Here is a 19,448-nt window from a genome sequence, read left to right on the forward strand (position 1 = left end):
CACTCTGAGCTCCATCAATCGCATGGGTGCAGGTTATGTGCCGCGAGTTCACCTGGGCTCTTTTCCGGCAGCTGACGGATGCTCTTTGGGCAGAATTGATAGTCTTGCATTGGCTGAAACTATGGAATCCGGGTATATGATAAGATTGTCTAAGTGTCCCATTGCTTATCATTTGTCAAAAGATCAACTTTTCTCTCCTTGACATGATGAATATAGGAGCGGTTGTTCGTGTTGAAACATTAGAACTAAAGTGTGTACAAAATAGTTCGGAATTTATTTTGATGCCAGGTAAAAGTATAATTATATTTTATTGAATTAAGTTGTCTTTTTTACATATTTACATTGCACGATTTTTTTTTCACAAATCCGCAATCTATTTGTTTTCATAAATTCATGATCTATCATACCATTTACCTACAAAGTTTAAAGATTTTTGTTCAAATTTTTTGTTTCGACAAATATATAAGAAAACTAAAAAAAAGTGTGGAGGTATGAGTGTACCCCCGTTGCAACGCACGGGCAAGTTTCCTAGTCTTCTCCAAAGAGAAAAACCCTCTCCCTCTCTGCCGGCGAGATGATGAGCAAGGAGAATGCGAATCCTATCGTCCATGACGCCGTCGGCTCCAAGCGCGACGCCTCCCTCTTCGATGCCGTACCCTCAACGGTCGTCGCCGCCGCCGGTGGCGGTCGGATCCCGCCGGGATGGGACCCCTATGAGGAGGTGCCGTACATCCCGCCTCCGAACCCCTACGACACCTGCATGGACGACCCATGGAACGAGGTAACTATGGTTTGCTCCCTTTTTTGTTCCCCATTCCTCTTTGAACCCTATTTTTGCTGGTTCCCTAGTAACTATTAGTGCCGATCTGTAGATGGATGAGTATTGGGTTAATATTTGCACCGATTTTATTCCATTTTGCTTTGACCCCTTTTTGATCTCGTTGAAGATTTGGAGTTCGGCCGTTTGGTTAATTTATGCAAGTAATAATGAGATCTCAATCAGTTAATTTATCCAAGTAATCATGGGATCTCAATCAGTTATTTTATGCACGAATCAAAAGATATCAACCGTTTAATTTTGCAAATAATCTGGAATCTGTTCAAATTCAGATCTGGAATCTGTTTCTTTGCCTATGATGAATCGTTGGGCACAATTTTTACAGAGTGGGTTCAGCGAACCATTGATGTGTACAAATCTATTGTGCATGAGCTTTGGTTCGCTAACACCATCCCTATAGACATATAATCGTCTCCACTCTAACTGAGGCTGGCTCTATTTTTCCTTACTTTGTTATCATGCACGTTAGACATCGTTGCAACTCCTTCACTCATAGCTCCCGTTTGATATGGATCAGGTGTCTGGCAGCGATGTCGGCAGCAACGACGAGGACCATCACACCAAGATTCGCCAGGTGCTGCGGAGGCTGCAGGTCGGCCAGTACGTCTCCTACTTCGCCAAGGGTGTCTACAGGTGCCCCTTCTGCACTAGGAGACTCGGCGGCACTGACTTCAACTGCCTCCTCACGCATGCCGAGAACATCGGCAACATCTTCCCCAAGGTCGGCGCGTCGGTGAACCCCTACTCCTTCCGCGCCAAGCACAAGGCGCTCGGCATGCACCTCCGCAGCGTCCAGCGGGTGGAGATCTCCGCCGGGCGCATGCCTCCACTCAAGCCCAAGGCTCCCAAGGGGAGCAACAAGTGGAGGCAGAGGCAGATGGGGTAGGCGGAGTCCTGGACGTGTGCTGCTGCTGCAAAGCAGCTTCTATTTTGTTGTTAGCTAGGGATCCCTTGTTGTTATGTTGTTAGTATGATGGTGTTGTGAAGAACCTCGAACCTGTTACTATGTTGGCTGCTGTGTATGCGGCTTATTATGTAGGGAGGGGTCCCTATTCTACTATATTTTGTTGGCCCTACTATGTTTTCTAGATTTACTATGACTGTGAATTTGGCGTACATTACCCTGGAGATTTGCTTCTAGATTTAACTACATACATATGGACCAGAGGGAGTACTAGATTTGCTGCCATATTGGGCAAACAACGAGGGCCAAAAGGCACAAATAATTGAAGAAAGACAGAAATGCAAGCTTCTCTAGATTTGATACAAATTTGGTTGAAAAAGACAAAGAGACATAGGGGGAAAAGGTGCTCTTTTTTTTGAGAGAGAGGGGAAAAGGTGCTCTTAAAAATGCCAATTCGCGCCGAGAGAGACAGAACCCAGCTCCTGCTCACGTACAACCAAACACGGTCTCGTCCTGTCCCACGCGGTCCCTTTCTACTAGCCCCACACGTCAGCACGGAACGGTCAACTAAACGGGAATCCTCCCGTCTGAGCTCCTTCTGCGGGTTACAAATAAGGGCTTGCGATAACTGAGGAAAAACATAAGGCAATCTTATTGACTAATATAGCTGCTTAATTAATAAAAGGATTAGCTACAACGTGCTCAGTTTGCCCATTTATTAAGGTATAAGACTGGCAGGAGAGAAAGTAATCGCTAGTTTCCTCATTTTTCCCATGCATGCTCGCACGATTAAAGCACCTTCCGCATGCGCTGGACTCCTCGTTTCCTTAAACCTCCTCGTTTCTCGGGATAGACCAACAGTTTTTCAGGATCGTGGGTTAATGTGGCCCTCATGCTCCTGGTCCTGTTTAAAGTTCAGAGCGAGGGAGTAAATTAAACATGGCATCTCGTGCATGAAGCTTGACAGATCGATCAGGTTGGCTAGAATAGCAATACAATGCTGCTCATTAGGCTAGCCATAGTGGTAAGTATCATGCATATGATACTACTACATGATACTATCTCTATAGTGGGTACTATCATGGAGTAGTATCATAGTCATGTTATATTTATTGTTTTTTAGAATCTTAATGCAAATTTGTGTACAAGATTTGTTTAGCATTAACTTTTCTCGTTATTTGCGCTATGATATGGAATCTACCTATGTTACTCTAATCTTCTCTCTCCTCTTTAATTAGCTGCCACATCAGCATTTTTGTGGGACTAATCTGCATGATACTAGTTATGATACTAGCACTATGACTAGCCTTAGGCAAATGCATGCCATGTACGATAGTATACATCCAGACATGTTAAGGAAATCGGTAATCGTTAACTGCTCGGCCGGCTTGGGAGTAGCGATTAATCGGAATTCAGACGATTAACTGATTTAATCGGTCGGCTATTAATCGGTGCAACCTACACAAATTAGCACTTAAAACAATTTATATAAGAAAAATGAAAAACCAAAGCACACAGTCTTCTTATGTCATATAGTAAGCATTAAAGTTGATAAACAAGGTCTAGACGTATTCAAACCAGACAAATCATGTATCTACCCCTAACCCTAAACTCTGTCTTATGAAGTCAAGCATGAAGAGAAGTTGTTTTGTGTTTCAAACATGAAAATTTCAAAAACCCTCCCCAGAGCTACATTTTGGAGTGACTAAGAAGGATAAATGCTTAATTTTTCATATTCATGATTTAAACTTGTTCAAATCTTGGTCAAACATAGGATTTGACCAAGATTCAAATGGGCATAAAAATTCAGAAAAAACAATAAAATGAAAAACCAATGCACATAGTCATCTTATGTCATCTAGTAAGCATTCAATTAAGTTGATAAACAAGGTCTAGACATATTCAAACCAGAAAAATCATGTATTAACAGGCTACCCCTAACCCCAAACTCTGTCTTATGAAGACAAGCATGAAGAGAAGTGTTTTTTGGTTTCAAACATGGAAATTTCAAAAACCCTCCCAAGAGCTACATATTGAAGTGACTAAGAAGGATAGATGCTTAATTTTTCATATTCATGTTTTAAACTTGATTAAATCATGGTCAAACCTAGGATTTGACCAAGATTCAAATGGGCATAAAAATTCAAAAAAAAATGAAAAACCAATGCACATAGTCATCTTATGTCATCTAGTAATTAAGCATTCAATTAAGTTGATAAACAATGTCTAGACATATTCAAACCAGAAAATTTATGTATCAAGCTACCCCTAACCCCAAACTCTATCTTATGAAGTCTAGCATGAAGAGAAGTACGTGGTTTTTTGGTTCAAACATGGAAATTTCAAAAACCCTCTCAAGATCGAGCTTCATTTTGGAGTGACTACGAAGGATACATGCTTAATTTTTCATATTCATTTTTTAAACTTGTTTAAATCATGGTCAAACCTAGGATTTGACCAAGATTCAAATGGGCATAAAAATAAAAAAACAATAAAATGAAAAACCAATGCACATAGTCATCTTATGTCATCTAGTAAGCATTCAATTAAGTTGATAAACAAGGTCTAGACATATTCAAACCAGAAAATTCATGTATCAAGCTACCCCTATCCCCAAACTCTGTCTTATGAAGTCAAGCATGGAGAGAAGTACGCAGTTTTTTGGTTTCAAACATGGAAATTTCAAAAACCCTCTCAAGAGCTTCATTTTGTAGTGACTACGAAGGATACATGCTTAATTTTTCATATTCATGTTTTAAACTTGTTTAAATCATGGTCAAACCTAGGATTTGGCCAAGATTCAAATGGGAAAAATTGAAAAAAAATGAAAAATCAAGGCACATAGTCTTCTTATGTCATATAGTAAGTATTCAATTAAGTTGATAAACAAGGTCTAGACATATTCAAACCAGAGAAATTATGTATCTACCCCCTAACCCTAAACTCTATCTCATGAAGTCAAGCGCATGCATGAAGATATGTCGTTTTTGGTTTCAAACATTGAAATTTCAAAAACCCTCCCAAGAGCTTCATTTAGAAGTGATTAATTAAGAAGCATACATGCATGCTTACTTTTTCATATTCATGTTTTAAACATATTCAAATCTTGGTGAAACCTAGGATTTGACCAAGATTCAAATGGGTATAAAAATTCAAAAAAAAAACAAAAAAGGTCTTCTTATGTTATATAGTAGGCATTCAATTAAGTTGATAAACAAGGTCTAGACATATTCAAACAAGAAAAATCATGCATGTATCTACCCCCTAACCCTAAACTCTATTTCATGAAGTCAAGCATGAAGATATGTGGTTTTTGGTTTCGAATATGGAAATTCAAAAACCCTCCCAAGAGCTTCATTTTGAAGTGACTAAGAAGCATACATGCTTACTTTTTCATATTCATGTTTTTAACTTATTCAAATCTTGGTGGAACCAAGGATTTGACCAAGATTCAAATGGGTATAAAAATTCAAAAAAACAAGGTATTCTTATCTTATATAGTAAGCATTCAATTAAGTTGATAAACAAGGTCTACACATATTCAAACCAGGAAAATCATGTATCTACCCCCTTGATAACCCACAAGTATAGGGGATCGCAGCAGTCTTCGAGGGTAGTATAACCCAAATTTATTGATTCGACACAAGGGGAGGTAAAGAATACTTATAAGCCTTAACAACTGAGTTGTCAATTCAGCTGCACCTGGAAAAGCACTAGTAACAGGGGTGATGTGAAAGTAGCAGTGATATGAGAGCAATAGTAAAAGTAACACAGCAGCAGTAATAGCAATATGAGAGCAATGGCACCAGAAAATAGTTGATACTACTTCCAATGACATATAAAACAAGTATATGATGATGAGAGATGGACCGGGGTTCCCAGCGATCTACACTAGTGGTAACTCTCCAATAACAAGTGACAAGTGTTGGGTGAACAAATTACAGTTGGGCAATTGATAGGAATCAAAGCATTAAGAAAGAATATCAAGATCATTAATCATGTAGGCATGTTTTCCAATTATAGTCGTACGTGCTCGCAATGAGAAACTTGCACAACATCTTTTGTCCTACCAGCCGGTGGCAGCCGGGCCTCAAGGGAATCTACTGGATATTAAGGTGCTCCTTTTAATAGAGCACCGGAGCAAAGCATTAACACTCGGTGAAACCATGTGTCCCTCACATCACCGCCATCCCCTCCGGTTGTCCCGATTTCTGTCACTTCGGGGCCTTTGGTTCCGGACAGCGACATGTGCATACAACTTGTAGATACAATCTAAGCAATAAATATAGAGCTCAAATCTAAGATCATGCCACTCGGGCGCTAGTGACAAGCATTAAGAATAACAAGATTGCAGCAACAATAACTTCACAAACTTTATAGATAGACTAATCATAATGTATCATCCATCGGATCCCAACAAACACAACACCGATTACATCAGATGGATCTCAATCATGTAAGGCAGCTCATGAGATCATTGTATTGAAGTACATGGGATAGAGAGTACCAACTAGCTACTGCTAGAACCCGTAGTCCATGGGGGAACTACTCACGGAGCATGATGGAGGCGGTGGCGTCGATGGAGATGGCTTCCGGGGGCACTTCCCCGTCCCGGCAGGGTGCCGGAACAGAGAGTTCTGTCCCCCGAATTGGAGTTTCGCGATGGCGGCAGCGCCCCTAGAGTCTTTCTGGAGTTTCGTCAATTGGTACCACGTTTTTAGGTCGAAAGGGGTTATATAGGCGAAGAGGCGGCGCAGGAGGGTCGACAGGGTGGCCTCCCCATAGGGGGGCGCGGCCAGGGGCTGGCCCGCGTGGCCCACCCTCCTGGTGGCCCCTGGCTCTCCTCCGACTCTCCTTCGGTGTTCTGGATGCTTCCGGGAAAAATAGGATGTTTGGCGTTGATTTCGTCCAATTCCGAGAATATTGCCCGAACAGCCTTTCTGGAACCAAAAACAGCAGAAAACAGGAACTGGCACTGTGGCATCTTGTTAATAGGTTAGTTCCGGAAAATGCATAAAAACATTATAAAGTGCAAGCAAAACATGTAAGTATTGTCATAAAACAAGCATGGAACATCAGAAATTATGGATACGTTGGAGACGTATCAGCATCCCCAAGCTTAGTTCCTGCTCGTCCCGAGCAGGTAAACGATAAAAAGAATAATTTCTGTAGTGACATGCTACTTACATAACCTTGATCATACTATTACAAAGCATATGAAATGACTGAAGTGACTCAAGGCAATGATCTATAGTTGCTAACAAATAGATAACATATAGCAAAACTTTTCATGAAGAGTACTTTCAAGACAAGCATCAAAAGTCTTGCACAAGAGTTAACTCATAAAGCAATAAATTCAAAGTAAAGGCATCGAAGCAACACAAAGGAAGATTTAAGTTTCAGTGGTTGCTTTCAACTTTCAACATGTATATCTCATGGATATTGTCAACATAGAGTAATATGATGAATGCAAATATGCAAGTATGTAAGAATCAATGCACAGTTGACACAAGTGTTTGCTTCTAAGATGGAAGGAAGTAGGTAAACTGACTCAACATAAAGTAAAAGAAAGGCCCTTTGTAGAGGGAAGCATTGATTGCTATATTTGTGCTAGAGCTTTGGTTTTGAAAACATAAAGAGAGCATAAAAAGTAAAATTTTGAGAGGTGCTTGTTGTTGTCAACGAATGGTAGTGGGCACTCTAACCCCCTTGCCAGACAAACCTTCAAAGAGCGGCTCCCAGTTTATTTTATTTTTGTGTGGCACTCCTTCCAACCTTATTTTCACAAACCATGGCTAACCGAATCCTCGGGTGCCTGCCAACAATCTCATACCATGAAGGAGTGCCTTTTTATTTTAGTTTTATTATGATGACACTCCTCCCCACCTTTGCTTTCTCAAGCCATGGCTAACCGAATCCTTCGGGTGCCGTCCAACAATCACATACCATGGAGGAGTGTCTATTTTTGTTAATTAATTTGGGACTGGGAATCCCATTGCCAGCTCTTTTTGCAAAATTATTGGATAAGCGGATGAAGCCACTAGTCCATTGGTGAAAGTTGCCCAACAAGATTGAAAGATAAACACCACATACTTCCTCATGAGCTATAAAACATTGACACAAATTGAGAAGCATTTTGAATTGTTTAAAGGTAGCACTCAAGCAATTTACTTTGGAATGGCAGGAAATACCACATAGTAGGTAGGTATGGTGGACACAAATGGCATAGTGGTTGGCTCAAGGTTTTGGATGCACGAGAAGCATTCCCTCTCAGTACAAGGCTTTGGGCTAGCAAGGTTGTTTGAAGCAAACACAAGTATGAACCGGTACAGCAAAACTTACATAAACACATATTGCAAGCATTATAATACTCTACACTGTCTTCCTTGTTGCTGAAACACTTTTACCAGAAAATATCTAGACCTTAAGAGAGACCAATCATGCAAACCAATTTCAACAAGCTCTACAGTAGTTCTCCACTAATAGGTTTAAACTACATGAAAAAAAACTTAATCATGATCTGCTTGAGAGCTCAAAACAATTGCCAAGTATCAAATTATCCAAGACATTATGAGGCATTTTCTGTTTCCAACCAAATAACCATAAGTATTGTAGCTTCCAACTTTTATCATTGAACATTAAAAGTAAAACGAAGAACAAGTGTTCATATGAAAAAGCGGAGCGTGTCTCTCTCCCAAACAAGGATTGCTAGGATACGAATTTATTCAAACACAAATAAAACGAAAATAAACACACAGACGCTCCAAGTAAAGCACATATGATGTGACCGAATAAAAATATAGTTTCAATAGAAGAAACCTGATAAGTTGATGAAGAAGGGGATGCCTTGGGCATCCCCAAGCTTAGATGCTTGAGTCTTCTTGAAATATGCAGGGATGAACCACGGGGGCATCCCCAAGCTTAGACTTTTCACTCTTCTTGATAATATATCATCCTCCTCTCTTGACCCTTGAAAACTTCCTTCACACCAAACTTCTCATAAACTTCATTAGAGGGGTTAGTACTCAAAAAATTTGAATCCACCTTGGTCCTGTAGTGACACATTGCAAGAACTCAATAAAACATTAGCTACAGCTCTCCACGTCTAGAAAACCTCGCTTAAAGTCCACAAGAGACAATGCAAAAAACAGAGACAGAAACTGCCAAAACAGAACAGTCAGTAAAGACGAATTTTTAATAAATACTTCCGTTGCTCAAATCAGAAAACTCAAAACTAACGAAAGCTGCGTACATATCTGGGGAATACGCACATAAATTGGCATATTTTTCTGAGTTACCTACAGAGAAAGCAGCCCAGATTCGTGACAGATAGAAATCTGTTTCTGCGCAGAAATCCAAATCTAGTATCAACCTTCGATTAGAGGCTTCACTTGGCACAACAAAACACAAAACTAAGATAAGGAGAGGTTGCTACAGTAGTAAACAACTTCCAAGACACAAATATAAAACAAAGTACTGTAGTAAAATAACACATGGGTTATCTCCCAAGAAGTTCTTTCTTTACAGCCATTAAGATGGCTCAGCAGTTTTAATGATGCGCTCGCAAGAAATAAGAGTCGAAGCAAAAGAGAGCATCAAAAGGCAAATCCAAAACACATTTAAGTCTAACCCTCTTCCTATGCATAAGAATCTTGTAAATAAACAAGTTCATAAAAAGCAAAGTAACAAGCATAGGAAGATAGAACAAGAGTAACTTCAAAATTTTAAGCATATAGAGAGGTGTTTTAGCACCATGAAAATTTCTACAACCATATTTTCCTCTCTCATAATAATTTCAGTAGCTTCATGAATAAACTCAACAATATAACTATCACACAAAGCATGTTTCTCATAATCCATAAACATATAATTTTTATCAAGCTCAAAAATAGTGGGATCAAAACTTTCAAACTCACTTTTATCAACAATATAACAAGATGATTGATCAATCTCAAGAGATATGGGACACATAGATAAAGTTAAATCCTCTCCAATCCCATTTTCATCAGTAGTACAATTAATAGTATCAAGTAACATAGGACCATCATCTAAAGCTTTATCATAAACATTTGCCAAGCAAAATTCTTTAGTACCATGCATTTCGACATCAGGCACAAACAAAGCATTATCATAAGATTTATCAAAGTAGCATGGATTATCATAAATAACAGTAGCATAATTATTCTCACAAGTTTTACTCATAGGTAGTATTTCAAGAGAATCCACAGGAACATAACATTCAACCGCTTTCGGTAAGCATGGAGGACAATCAAATAGTGTAAGAGATAAAGAGTTACTCTCATTAGAAGGTTGGCATGGGTAGCTAATCCATTCTTCCTCCTTTTGTTCATCACTCTCCTCTTCCTTTTCATCCAATGAGCTTTCAGGTTCATCAATTTCCTCCTCTTTTTCATCCAATGAGCTTTCAGGTTCATCAATTTCTTCTTCCACCGGTTCCTGCAAATTGTGAGTGCATTCTTGTGCATTAATGAGTCTCTCTTTATAATCAATGATATAAGGATTACCACTGTAGCATTCTATGCAAGAGTTAAGGATACAAGAGACATAATCTTTAAGGTCCTTACAAGCAACACAAGTTTCATAATTCTTAACCATGAAGGATTCTATCTCGGAGGCTCCCATAAATAAGACAAATTGTTCTACCTCTTCGAACCCATAATGAATATAGCAATTCCGATTATAGTTCTTAATTAAAAATTCCTCACTAAAGCCACATTGAAATTTAAGATGTTTAGTATCCTGTTGAGAGCAACAGTTTATATCATGGCGTTTAAGCAAGATTTTAGCCATTGTATTCAATTTTTCTATCATAGCACTCATTACTTTACCAGTTCTTGATTCTCTATAATTATTATAACATTCTATAAGCTCCAAATAAGTTGTAGGTTCTCCCATAACATCAGTTTTTAATTTTTAGGTTTCTCAAATTTTTATGGATTTTTGGGTATATGAGAAAAGTAAAACAAGACAAAAACAAACTAGACAAAAGTAAACTAAGCAAAATAATACTAGACAGAAATAAACTAAGCACAAATAAACTAGACAAAAGTAAACTAAGCGAAACGAAATAAAAGAAAATAAAAACAGAGAGAGAGGTAGAGTGTACTCCCCAGGTGAACTTATGAGTAAAGCTATGCCTCCCCGGCAACGGCGCCAGAAAACAGTCTTGATAACCCACAAGTATAGGGGATCGCAGCAGTCTTCGAGGGTAGTATAACCCAAATTTATTGATTCGACACAAGGGGAGGTAAAGAATACTTATAAGCCTTAACAACTGAGTTGTCAATTCAGCTGCACCTGGAAAAGCACTAGTAACAGGGGTGATGTGAAAGTAGCAGTGATATGAGAGCAATAGTAAAAGTAACACAGCAGCAGTAATAGCAATATGAGAGCAATGGCACAAGAAAATAGTTGATACTACTTCCAATGACATATAGAACAAGTATATGATGATGAGAGATGGACCGGGGTTCCCAGCGATCTACACTAGTGGTAACTCTCCAATAACAAGTGACAAGTGTTGGGTGAACAAATTACAGTTGGGCAATTGATAGGAATCAAAGCATTAAGAAAGAATATCAAGATCATTAATCATGTAGGCATGTTTTCCAATTATAGTCGTACGTGCTCGCAATGAGAAACTTGCACAACATCTTTTGTCCTACCAGCCGGTGGCAGCCGGGCCTCAAGGGGAATCTACTGGATATTAAGGTGCTCCTTTTAATAGAGCACCGGAGCAAAGCATTAACACTCGGTGAAAACATGTGTCCCTCACATCACCGCCATCCCCTCCGGTTGTCCCGATTTCTGTCACTTCGGGGCCTTTGGTTCCGGACAGCGACATGTGCATACAACTTGTAGATATAATCTAAGCAATAAATATAGAGCTCAAATCTAAGATCATGCCACTCGGGCCCTAGTGACAAGCATTAAGAATAACAAGATTGCAGCAACAATAACTTCACAAACTTTATAGATAGACTAATCATAATGTATCATCCATCGGATCCCAACAAACACAACACCGATTACATCAGATGGATCTCAATCATGTAAGGCAGCTCATGAGATCATTGTATTGAAGTACATGGGATAGAGAGTACTAACTAGCTACTGCTAGAACCCGTAGTCCATGGGGGAACTACTCACGGAGCATGATGGAGGCGGTGGCATCGATGGAGATGGCTTCCGGGGGCACTTCCCCGTCCCGGCAGGGTGCCGGAACAGAGAGTTCTGTCCCCCGAATTGGAGTTTCGCGATGGCGGCGGCGCCCCTGGAGTCTTTCTGGAGTTTCGTCAATTGGTACTGCGTTTTTAGGTCGAAAGGGGTTATATAGGCGAAGAGGCGGCGCAGGAGGGTCGACAGGGTGGCCTCCCCATAGGGGGCGTGGCCAGGGGCTGGCCCGCGCGGCCCACCCTCCTGGTGGCCCCCTGGCTCTCCTCCGACTCTCCTTCGGTGTTCTGGATGCTTCCGGGAAAAATAGGATGTTTGGCGTTGATTTCGTCCAATTCCGAGAATATTGCCCGAACAGCCTTTCTGGAACCAAAAACAGCAGAAAACAGGAACTGGCACTGTGGCATCTTGTTAATAGGTTAGTTCCGGAAAACGCATAAAAACATTATAAAGTGCAAGCAAAACATGTAAGTATTGTCATAAAACAAGCATGGAACATCAGAAATTATGGATGCGTTGGAGACGTATCACCCCTACCCCTAAACTCTGTCTTATATATGAAGTCAAGCATGCATGAAGAGAAGTGGTTTTTGGTTTCAAGCATGGAAATTTCAAAAACCCTCCCAAGAGCTTCATTTTGGAGTGACTAAGAAGCATACTTACGTGCTTACTTTTTCATATTCATGTTTTAAACTTGTTCAAATCTTGGTTAAACCTATGATTTGACCAAGATTCAAATGGGTATAAAAAAATGAAAACCAAGGTCTTCTTATGTCATATAGTAAGCATTCAATTAAGTTGATAAACAAGGTCTAGACATATTCAAACCAGAAAAATCATGTATCAAGCTACCCCTAACCCCTAACTCTGTCTTATGAAGTCAAGCATGAAGATAAGTACGTGGTTTTTTGGTTTCAAACATGGAAATTTCAAAAACCCTCTCAAGATCGAGCTTCATTTTGGAGTGACTACGAAGGATACATGCTTACTTTTTCATATTCAGGTTTTAAACTTGTTTAAATCATGGTCAAACCTAGGATTTGACCAAGATTCAAATGGGCATAATTTAAAAAAAACAAAAAATGAAAAACCAAGGCACATAGTCTTCTTATGTTATATAGTAAGCATTCAATTAAGTTGATAAACAAGGTCTAGACATATTCAAACCAGAGAAATCATGTATCTACCCCCTAACCCTAAACTCTGTCTCATGAAGTCAAGCATGATGATATGTGGTTTCTGGTTTCAAACATGGAAATTTCAAAAACCCTCCCAAGAGCTTCATTTTGAAGTGATTAATTAAGAAGCATACATGCATGCTTACTTTTTCATATTCATGTTTTAAACTTATTCAAATCTTGGTGAAACCTAGGATTTGACCAAGATTCAAATCCGTATAAAAATTAAAAAATAAAATAAAAAACAAGGTCTTCTTATGTTATATAGTAAGCATTCAATTAAGTTGATAAATAAGGTCTAGACATATTCAAACCAAAAAAATCATGTATCTACCCCTAACCCTAAGCATGTATCTCGTTGTTTGCGCTATGATACAATATCTACCTATGTTACACTAATCTCCTCTCTCCTACTTAATTAGCTGCCACATCAGCAGTTTTGTGGGACCAATGTGTATGATACTAGCTATGATACTAGCACTATCATGTGGGTACCTAAATCTCGAGTCAAAGTTTGACACGAAACCGATGTGGACTTTATTAATGGTGGAAGTGAGTAACAATCATAAGCACATTATTATTATTGATTGAACAACATTTTATTTGATGTGCCATAAGAAGTTTAGAAACTCCTAGCCCCTGGAGGTGGCGTTTTGGCACACGCGTGCATATGCACCCATTATTGAAAATAATAAAAAAACAATTATATAAATGTTAAAAAAATCTGACATAATTTTTTTGGTGTACATTGTGACATCCTATGTTCGTTCATAAGTTTTTGTGAAAAAACAACATTTTGTGTGGTGTGTACAAAAAAGGCAAAAAATGTGTTGTACGTAGTCGTGTTACAGCATCAAAATTTGTCTTTTTACAGGAAAATTTTAGTTTAGAATTTTTTGACACTTTGAAATGTGGATTCACATAATGGATTCCTCTACCTCGACCCCCTTAGATTCCTGAACAGACTTATAGTACTACTAGTAGGGCCTACTATTTTTTATTATTATTACCTACTGCAGCCAAAATTTAATCTCATCGAGCGGTAAAATTCCCCGCCAACGCCCAAATATCTCGCGCCGCAAAGTTTCAGATCTGCGAATATTTTTCCCCCTCAAAAGAAGGACTGCGAAATTCCCTTTTTCTCCTCTATCGCCCAGCTTCGCCCTAGTTTCGCCCGCAAGCCCTCAGAGAAATCGCCCCTCTTACCTACCTCCCACCTTCACTGCCGCCGCACCGGAAAATCACCGCCGCACTTCGCCGTTCAAGCTGCCACGGCTTCAAACCTTGAGGCTGCCCTATCCGCTTGATCCGCACCTACTCCGGCGTCCACTGCACCGTATCTCTTTCGCCGACTCTATCGACCACCGCACCTGACCAGCTTCGCCGACACCGACGTCCCCGTGCACTGCACATCATCTGCTTCACCGACCTTCTACTTCGGCCAGTGCGCTGAACACTTTATCGACCGCCCAGCATGTCCTTCTCCGGCCCCCAAGATCTGCTTCCCCGGCACCCACGGCAACAGTAGTCCCCTCGCCGACCTCCACGTCACCCGTAAGAACGCGGAACACGTCTAAACGCCGCCCAGAAATAGGTAACCAGACATCCCTGCGCGTTTTGTTCTGTTAGGAGTATTGCAGCTGACTGTATTTCTGAATTCTTGCTATATTTTTAACTTACAAGTGCTTTCGTTGGTAACCACCTCATCCTTTAGATTTAAACACGACGCATAAGTATTTTTTCCCTGACCTAACCCACCCATTTGCTGAAACTCTACATGGTATCAGAGCCTAGGTTTCCTTCCTGCTAGTGCTAGCCGTCCCAAACAGTACCATACAAGTTCTTCCTTTGACCACAAAAACCACCGTTGAGATGTAGAAATCCCGGCGGCGGGAGGCCGCATCAGGTGCTCTGCGTGGGTTGCGGCTATCACACACAACGATGTGAGTTGTGTGAGATCGGCGGCTGCTCGCGCGGGGACAAAGAAGAGGGTGAAAATCGTTTTGGTTTAGAAAGGAGAGAAGAGGAAGTTAATCTGTGGCAGAGAGATCTGGATCCGTGCGAGGGGGAGATGTTGGAGGCGTGCGTTGTGGGCCGAGCCTTTGAGCGCAGGGCGGAGCCGGAGGTTGGTGCTGGACGTTGACCAGCGCGAGCCGATCGATGTGGCCAGGTGCGGTCTGCCAGGTTGGCCAGGGCGCGCAGACGAGGCGCCATCCGAGTGGAAGTGAGGAGAAAATGGAGATGTGAGGATATGTTGTGATGGAGTTGATGAGGCTGCGGTTGAGTCGTGATGGAGTTGATGAGGCTGCGGTTTAGTAGTGATGGTGATGGTTGTGGATATGTCCAGGGGAAAGGCATGCGTGCCTGAGGTGAGACTGGTTGAGGCCTGGCCAGGGGATAGGCATGGGTGCTTGAGGAGTGGATGGTTGAGGCAGGAGTTGGCTGGGGGTTTGTGGGAGAGACGGAAGAGGTCAGTGGCCGGGCAGTGGAGAAGAGAGGCTGAGGACATTGAGGCGAGTGTGGATGGTTCTGCGGAACTTGTGTGGTGAGGCAGCCAGGGTTGTTGAGGACGTGTATGGTTAGGAGTTGTGCCTATCCCAGATGGTTGAAGCTGGATGTCTTCGCTGCTGATGAAGATATGAATCGAGATGACAAGATGATGGAAAGTGCAATGCTGTCATGTATCCTAGGAGTTATGCTGAAAGTTCATTACTCGTCGTTGTCATATGTGTCATGTTGTTGTTGGAAGATGGCCATGGTTGTTTACCCATGATCATCTTGAGGGGGTGTGTTGGACCATGAGTGAGTTTATTAGTAGCGCTGTAGTAATATTGTATCCAGTGTGAGGCCCATAGAGGCCCATGTCCAGTGGTATTGTAACCCTAACTCAGATGATATAAATACAGAGTGTGGTGGTCTGAGTGATTTAACCCACCCATTCGCTGAAACTCTACAAAATATGAGCCACCAATCATGAACCGTTGAATGCTCTACATGTCCACGATTGACAACAACAAAGCCTTTATTCCCAAACAAGTTGGGGTAGGCTATACAAGTCCACCATTGACACGATTACAATTTCTCACTATTTGGCCGTAGGCTACTGCTCTAGTTACATCATGTTTGATATCTTTCTGCAATCCTGTATTACATGTTTATGCACGTCATAATGCTTCTACTACTGTTTGGTGTCCTACAGTCATATTCATGTGTCACACTTCAGTGTCAGCAAGAGGAAACACTGGCACATCTCTTTTGGAGCTGCCCTTTTGCTCAAGAATGTTGGCTTATTTTATGTCCACAAATTTCTATCCAACAATCAGTGTTTGAAGCTTTTTATGATATGAAGGATAAGCTGCAAATACCTTTTGCTGTTGAGGTTATCATTTTGGCATCCTGGTCCATTTGGATTATCAGAAACAGAAAGCTCTTTGAAGGACAAGTTCCCTCGATTGTTGCATGGAAAACAGTATTCAAACAGGAACTTCATTTGCTCTCCTTCAGAATGAAAAAGAAATGGGCTGATCAATTCAAAACTTGGGTTCAGCTTTTCAGATGATTAGTTTGGCTTGGTTCCTTAGATTAGATTTTCTCTTTTTCTCTTCTTCTTCTTCTTCTTCTTCTTCTTTCTTTTTCTTTTTTCTTTTTGCCTCTTTGTACACCTTGTACATTTGTAACTTCTTTTTTATATAAATAAAAATTGCAGTGGGGATTTTCCCCACTGTTTCACCTTCAAAAAAAAATTTAATTATAGCAAATCCTTGACTCGTAACTGTTTGTTGTTATTACACGTGCAACAGGCACATCTTACACTCAGAAACGTAGAGTAAAGCTCGCCTATAATCATGTAAGTACCTGCTGTTTTTTGTATATTGCTTAATGCAAACTTCTATATCTTGGATCCTGTTTCTGTTTACAATTGGCCTCTCCTTCATGCAGAGGAGAAACAGTGAGGCACCAGGTTCTTCTGTCCAAGTACCTGATGAGGTCCGCGTGACTCAAAAAAAAGCTCACGTAAGTTCCCTGTTTTTTTTTGGAATGTTAATTTACCTCCTGCGCGTAGTTCAATTGCATCATTTTTCTGTATGTTGCACTACCTAAGTTTCCTAATGGAATCTAATAAAATATAAACAATTACCATATGGAACATTGCACACTGCCTTTGACCCATCTGGCATCCGGCATGCCTAGGTATAAGTTACATGATTTGGCTATGTTAAACAAGTCCTGAAATTCTATTATGTTAATTTTTTGCCTGTTGCTTCATTGAGTTTGCATGTTGTTCCATGGCTAGTGCATGAAGTTTGATAGAAATGATCCTAGCTGAAATGATGCACTTCGTGTTTTTTTATTGCTTTATTCCTAACCTAGCTTCCTATTCTACTTGAAACATGATTGCTTTATTCCTAACCTAGCTTCCTATTCTACTTGAAACATGATTGCTTTATTCCTAACCTAGCTTCCTATTCTACTTGAAACATGATTGCTTTATTCCTAACCTAGCTTCCTATTCTACTTGAAACATTGTGAAAAAAAATAGTTATATTACTTGTTTAAATGTCTAGCTTTGTTTTTCTGAGTCCCATTGACATGATGTGGTATATCTATATTCAAATGATCTGGCTGTTTATATAATACGCTCCATGTTCAATTGCTTCATTCATTTTCTAGTAATCTACTAGTAAGTAGCACGTGCTTTGCACGTCACGACATATATAATTTTAAAATATATTTCCATATTTTATTTGATGTTGATAATTATTATGTTTTGCTAAAATTACTCACAAAGCCTAAAGTTTGGCTTTTGAAAAACTAATACACCCTAAAAGAAGTAATGGAAGGAGTAATATGTGAGTTCACTACAATTAAGTTTTTTAGTCAGTATGAAATAGAAGTATACCCTAATACGAAAGTGACAAAACTTTTTCATGGACACCCCATTAGGATTATGTATATTTTTGTGATTAGAGTCGAGAATTTTTAAGGATCTATCTTACCTTTTGCGGCATGCATATTGCACGGCAAGACTATCTAATTTATATATTTCTACTCTGTACCATATTTTTTGAAATTTAAAATACATTATCCAATATCTATGTATAAATTTACTACCTCAATACTTTTTATGTGACCCACACATGGCCACCGTTAGATTTTATATCAAAACTGGTTTGTCATGGGAAAAAAAGTTAGACCTTAATATGAGTAAATACGAAATATTAGTACTAAATTAATATATAATATTTTATCAGCCTTGGTTGGTGGACCAATGAACTTCGCATCTTCGAGCTTGAAGATGGTTCTTGTAACATAGTAATTGCTATTTGTTTTCCTAGCACAGAATTATATATCAATATCTTCACATAACCATGTACGATGAAGATGATATTTTTCATAACACAGTGCCAATGTAGACGATGGCTTGTGCTTCTATAAACTCCCAAAACAAAAATGTTTTCTTGAGTAAAACAAAAGAACAACTGAGATTAAATGACATGTTTGGTATTAGGGGTGAGATGGCTGAGATTAAATGATACCATGATACTCTTTCGGGGGATTACACTATTTTAAATTTTGATGGTATATGAAAGCTAAAGCCTTAGATTTTGTTGGCAAGTGAATGTTGTCATTGGCCCTGTTATGGATTTTGCATTTCTATTGCCACTACTTGTACTGACATCTCGCTTCATTCGTGTTTAATTCGGTCCCGTTGGTACTCGAACCTAGGTGGGCTGGCTGTGCACTCGCAAGCCTTGCCACTGAGCTAGCACTCAGTTCTCAGATTAAGCAATGCCTCGTTATGCTTAATTTAAATGTTATGGCACTTCATACAAGCCATACAATTAATTGTTGCATTGACCTTCTACGTTGTCGAAGGCACTATCTGAGTCATGCTTAAATCAATCATACATTATTTTCCTAATTGTATCCAATCCAACATGCACATGTTTTGACTGTATTTGGCTATTTGCTAGATTTCTTCTGTGCAGTGACCTGGCTTCGTTATTGGGCACATGATGTCTAGTTGCTTGGTTCATTGTATACATCATCGCCATGATCGTTTGGTTTGTTCTAAGAGGCATGTTGCTTAACTGGTTTCTTTGTTATATCTGCCCATGGTTCTTTCAAAATTATGTCAACAGTGCTGTTTGTTTGCCGTGTATTGTATTGCATTTTAACTTGTTTTGTCTTAGTTTCAGCCTGCAAACAAAGCTGTAATGTCAGTAGGGACAACCCATTTATCAAGTGTTGCGATCATTTCACAGAGCAACAGTGACAGTGGCATGTGCTCTCATTGGTCCACCGAGTCCAAGACACCAACCGTTCCAGAAGA

This window comes from Lolium perenne, chromosome 2 (genome assembly GCF_019359855.2).
Source record: "Lolium perenne isolate Kyuss_39 chromosome 2, Kyuss_2.0, whole genome shotgun sequence".
NCBI lineage: Eukaryota > Viridiplantae > Streptophyta > Magnoliopsida > Poales > Poaceae > Lolium > Lolium perenne.